The sequence below is a fragment of the Puntigrus tetrazona genome, chromosome 15, assembly GCF_018831695.1.
Source record: "Puntigrus tetrazona isolate hp1 chromosome 15, ASM1883169v1, whole genome shotgun sequence".
In the NCBI taxonomy this organism is placed as follows: Eukaryota; Metazoa; Chordata; class Actinopteri; order Cypriniformes; family Cyprinidae; genus Puntigrus; species Puntigrus tetrazona.
The window spans coordinates 3,331,158-3,337,730 of NC_056713.1; positions in this window are offsets into that span (position 1 = coordinate 3,331,158).

Below are 6,573 nucleotides of genomic sequence, written 5' to 3' on the forward strand. Positions count from 1 at the left end.
CACCCACGCTCGAACGTATGCTACGTGCGTCAGGATTCACACTAGCTATTCGCGTTTTCCAGAACAAAGAAAGCGCTAAAATAACCCTCCACCACTAAAAAAGTTTTCTTTGAAATCACAGCAAGATGCTGCTGAAATATTTTAGCATCTAACAGAGCTGTTAGCGAGGAAAAAGAACAACGTGACACTGGCGAGTGAAGCGAAAGCTAGCGCGATGGGTCGCGGGAGGCGAGAAAGTGAATTCCAATTGTTAGTTTTGTTTAGGGCCCCAGAGAATACACTTAAATAGATGACTGTGTGTGTTTTAACATACTTCTGCTATAGGTGATTTTCTACTGCTTTGTTTTATTTCACTAATTACACTTCAAACGTTTCATACTTCATGATATTTAAATGAACAATTTAATAAAACTTCTTGTGATATTGGGCCTCTAATATCAAATAAATCAAGTATAATTTTGGTCAACATTGATATAGTCATTGATACAGTATATTATGAATCCCTGTTTTAAATAGCGTAAATCCATTTTTACTGAATAAATTTATTAAAAATATAGATTTTTTTCAAATGTTATTTTCCGTATTTGAATTCATTTTAAAATAGAAATATATTTCTGTGATATATGGCTGACTTTTCCTTGTGCTTACTTTACCCCAGTCTCACCAGATGTCTACATTCGCTTATTTGGTGCCTATTTGTACTTACTCCATCTATTTTTGTGTGGAAACAGTGAGACTTTTGTTTTACCATATACATATAAGTTAAAAATTTACGCAACGCATTATATGTCACACTTTACAGGCGTCGGTAGGGTCATTTAGGGTGAAGCATGAAACCATCCACTTACCACTGTTATAATTGCATGCAAATCGCCTAAACCAAACGAATCTTTTATCCCTAACCATACAGTAACTACATGTGCCAGTTCCATTAATATCACTCCAGTACTTAAATGCTTACAATTACACTGAAACAATATGTATGTGTATGTTGATTGCTGTAAAACTGTATCCAATCCATATTTGGTAACTGGAGCAATGTCTCCCACAGCGCTGGCTGGTGTGCGGCTGCGAGGAGAAGGTTACACTGAGGTGATGACTTTACGATGGAGTGCTGGATCAGTGCGGCGCTCATCCCGGTGCAGAGATCCCCATGCGCGAGGAGACAGCCAAGGCCGTGCGAGGTGATCCGAGCCCTCCCAGCCACTCAGCCCACCCGTAACCCTACCAGGCACGCTCCGGTCGCACCTGGTTCCCTCCACCCGGCCCTTGGACCGGTAGGTTTGACAATATGAAATACGCCCGGGGAGACACGTTCTGGCTTGTTTTCAGTTTAAAAATCAACACTGATATTTTCGCTAACTAGCTACTAACTCTCTTTAACCACACTGTTATAACAAGGCTTTTCTTTGCTAAATAAAAATGTTAGATAGTATACAGTGGGCATCCACAAGTATTAGGCTTATAGATGCGTGAGTTAAAAGTAGACCGGTTTTATCTACCATGTCGCAGCATTGTAAGCACTCTTGATTTTCTTTTTTTGATTGAAATTATAAAAGCGGTACTTAATTTTGTTCCGAATGAAAGCCCTTTCTGAGGTCAAAAAGTGCAATGCTGTATGTAAAAGGTCCGGGTAGTCGCGTTCTACAACAGGTAAATTGTTTTTCCGTGTTATGTCATAGATCTGAGCAGCTGAGGATTCAGCGGGGTGTGTGTGTACTTGTACTTGACCAACTGTGTATCTGCTTTGAATGGCAAACTGAAGACCTAGGTATGCTGGCGGCGTGGCAGCTAAGGCTTTTGCACTGCTAGTGTTATTCATTGTCTCTATGACTTACATAGCCTGAAGTAAGAATATTTATTTACAACAGCGGACTAGATTTTTCCGTTCATTTGTTATTAAGTCTCACTTGTTGTCTATACTTCTTTTTTAATCATGTATTTATGTTAATACATGACACGTTGCTGTTCAGCTTGACTGCTTCACTTTTTTTCCAATCAATGTTTTTGTCTTGTTTTCCCCTAAAAACAGTAACTAAATATACTTTGATGTAACAAGTCTTATGGAGACATGGAATCAACAATGCTGTATATATTTATTAATTTGATACATTTCCTTTTTTGAAAGCAAACCTCCAAAAATAGATACAAAAATATAAAATGCATTCTAGAAAGATGTGCTGACCATGATTTTACACATTTCCTATAAGACAAGACAAAGTACAGATTGGAGACTTTTCTTTCCTTTTCCACGGCTATCTCACTTCTCATTTGTCTCCCCAACCCCTTCATATCTATCAGTTTTTGTATGCTGTTGGCGCTCTCTCATCGGGCGGACCCTTCCATTACCTCTGTGGACAGGTCGGACCCAGACCAGAGCAGTATATACCTGCCTGACTGTCAATGTTGAGACTCAGTTGACTAGGAACTCTAGCTCAGTCTACTTCCCTCATGGCCTTGCCCTGCTGGCCCAATCTGTGTCCTCCCCTACTGCCTTCTCGCAGTCACATATGCCTTTCTGACTGTCCATGCAGGCTGTTTGGTGAAGTGAGCAGGAAGACCTACTGGAGTTTAGTAGTCTAGCTTTATTTCTTGCAAAGAACCTCTTAAGGATAGTTCACCCAAAATCTTAAATTGTGTCATTTATCTTACATTGTCCTATATTATCCCAAACCTGTATGAGATTTCACTTCTTATATGCAGGCGTAAAAAGAAGATATTTTGAAGAATGCTGTGAACAAACAACGTGGTCCCCATTGACACATATAGTATGTCTATTCCAATTAAAAATATACTTTTCTGTGCTCCATTATGCAGCTCATTACAGGTTATTCTTTATGAGGAGTGAGTAAATGATAAACAAAACAATGTTTTGATACAGAGCCCAAATATTATGGCCACTTTGCTTTACTGTATTGCCCCCTTGTGGTCAGATTCTAACATAGCCATCATCACCACTCTCATCTTCAATGGCACCCATAATTCTCTTTGATGCAAAAATACTGTAGTGCTCCTTTATATTTATTAATTTATTTAAAAGTTATTGTATTATTAGCGTGACACGAAGGCTAATATAGGAAGCAGAGGACGTTGTATTCATGTGTCCCTATCTCTGTCATAGTGCTCAGTAAAGGTAAGTTGGTTTGTAGGTTTAGTGGGCTGAGCGTAGCGCTGGCTCACTTCTGTTCCCTCCACTACTAAGCTATGCTTCCTGTAAAAGTTAGCATGGCGGCTGATTACTAATCCTAATAATTGAGCTAATCACTGCTAATCTGTGTTCATGCCTCATCTAATGAATCCTAGTTAAATATTAAGTTAGCGTTGCACAAATAATAAACTGCGCGGCAAATGGCGGAAATGTGCGGTGTGTTTTAAAATAAATGTTTTAATTGAAGCATTAAGGCCATGTAGGTATGTATTAAAGGTAGGAGAAATGTAAATAAATATTTAAATAAACTAAAAAAAAAGATTACAAATAATAAAAATGATCAAATTAATATATATATATATATATATATATATATATATATATATATATATATATATATTATAATTAGTAAAAAGCTATGTGGAATTCATCTGTTGCATGATAAAAAAAAAAGTCCTTTACAACACAATGCATGGCAATCAGCAGCAGTGCATGGACATCTAACAACAAAGTAAAACATTTCAATATAGCAAAATAGTAAAACACCAAATAAACGGATGCAATAGATAACAGATTAATAGCCTTGCTATTAGATGCACGGTAATAACTAAAGGTCGAATGCAGGCAGAACAAGCTTGCTATCTTATTGCATCTGTTGAAATAAAAATACGATCGCTTTACATGGCAGCGTATTTGGCAAAAGCCGAAGCCCCAGAGAAGACAGATGAACAACGGGCTCAAGCCTCTGGCGGCACAGCTTACGACGCTGACATAACCCTAACACGTTAACCCGTGCAAATACGCCTCCTTTCACGTCGGCCGCCGGTACAAGCCTCAAACCAGAGACTCACCAGCTACCGCGACTACTTTTTATACTCATTCGGAACCTCAGAGAGAGACTCGATCCGTGTTATATAACATTCTCCTCCCCATACTTTTTACATTCAATTTTTGACTTTATTTCCATAGGAGCCTTCATAACTCTTCAGAAATCTTCTTCAGAGTCTGCCTTCTACCTCTCTACCATTGACATCTTTACATAACATAGACTTCGGTGCTGGAGAAGAGATGAGACCTTTCTAGAAGTAGGACTTTGCTGTTTTTGCCCAGGCACAAAATATGCCGTCTCTTCTGTCTAGCCGCGCTTCTTGCTCAGCCCCTGCAATCGTGACATTGTCTGTAGCCAGCCAGAGGCTTCCATGCATGTTCAATTCAAATAAATACACAATAGCATTTTCAGCTGGCAGCTCAATATTGTGTGATCGGAAGGATAAGACTGCAAGATCAGATGGGCTCACTAGCCCTTATAGAAACTCTGGCCTTTCCTTTTTCTGTATCCAGGCTCCATTTTGCATATATTAGTGCAGCATGAACATTACTTATGCATGCCCATGAAGAAACTGCCTCTACGCGAACAAGATGATGTAGTCTTGTGCTAGACACGTTTCAAAAAAACAAACAAAAAAGAAGCGAGAGAGAACAAAGTATTGCACCTGATGGAACTCACTGGTGTTTGTTTATGCATGTACTTGTTTACTGGTTTACCTCTGTTGTGATAAAGGGGCCGTTAGAAAGATTTTTATGGACTCCAGCCCCCTCCGTTGTATGTACGGTTGCAATCAGCCATGGCTGCTTTCTTTGCCTGATTGACTTTCGTGTATGATTCAGTGGTTCTTTTCTGCCAGAGACAGGTGTGAAATTTCCGCTGTTTGATCTTTCGTCTCTGACTCAAGGGCTCTGTGTTCTATAGTCGGCGCTTTCGCGGCGCCGTGACGATTCCGCAACCCGTTTGAAGTTCATACGGCTTGACGTCTGCCCACAGTAACCCAACTTTTTGCCAGTTCACGTCCAACTGGGTCGGAAAGTACTCTGATGTTGAAAGATTGCTTTTTGAAACATTGCATTATCACCTAATACGGGCTGTTTGAGTTGAACAAACTTGAGCTCGTTCATGCAGGATGAAGGAAATGCTGTAGTTTTGCATTACGAGGCATTCGTAGGGATCGTGACAGAATTTCTAATATGAAAGACTATTATACAAAAAAAAAAAAATCAGCAACAACTAACTTGAAATGAAAATAATGCAGAGACTAAATCGAACCCTTTATGACATATTATAATTTTATCTATTTAAATGATTCTATTCGTCATTCCATAATTCTTGGTTCTAAGGCATTTTAGGTATTTAACTGAAATTTGATAGGAATGTTTCAATATGCATCAGTCCCTTTTATAAATGTGTATATGTAGTGAATTATAAAATAACGTGTCGTTATCATCATCATGAATGAACATTTAAATTTTTTTAAAGTGGTAAGTTAAACTGAATTTAAAAAAAAAAAAAAAAAAAAAGTTATATGGAAACTCTAAAAAAGCTGTGGCTTGCTCAAAATTACTAAAACTGGGAATGAAAGACAATCCTAATTCAAAAATATCTGAATGAAATGAAAAACACACAAATCCATGGTGAAATAGCTGACTTTGTACACTGCCCTGCTTATTACAAAGTTGTTGGATACAAAGTTGACATAAAAATTTATTTAAATTAAAAAAATTATTACTTTACTTTTATATATTATTGCAAGCTAACTCTAAAAAGTTGGTTACAAAAATGACCTGAAAATCCATTCAAGTAATCAATTCGACCAAAGTCATTTATTTAACATTAATTATTAGAGCACTAGATGGAAATTAGGTGCATCGACATAATAATGCAGTGGATGTGTGACAGACTTATGATAAAGCATGTAAATAATTTTCATAATGTTCTTTCAATTTTTCTTACTCTTTCTACTGCTCAGTTATATTATTAGTGTTTTAAGTGTGTGTATTATTTATTTGCAAAGGAGTGCGAGTTGTCACCCTTATTTGCGAACCTGCGTAATGACTACGTAGCAATTAATAATATCAATCAGATAAGACTGAAATAGCCATCAGTGCTCACGACCTTACAAAAAATGGGTAGAAAAGCTTTCGTAGTAGGTTAGGAACCACTTTTTCCAAAACCATATCTAGTGAATGAAATATACGCGCCTATTGATCTCTAAAGGCATATCATTGAGTTTGTTTTCAAGATGTGGTGAAAGGTGTTTACTTGTCATTGTACATTTTTGTTAGTTGTAAATACATGAATGATCTTTTATTTTAATGATTTCTTTATTATATATAAATTTGCTCATTTCTTTTTTTCTACAAAGTGTTAGTATAAACCTCTCCAGAGTATATGCCAGTGTGTGTGTGTGTGTGTGTGTGTGTGTGTTATTGTGAAAGTCTGTTGTTACTGATCTTGCTGGCCAACCAAGTTACTGTGTAATCTTGCCTTTCTTCTTCCTACAGGTTGTTTATATGTGTCTGATATGAATTGCTGATAATAAACAAGAAAAACCATTGCTGTACATGTGGCTCATTTAGTTTTAATTTCAGCT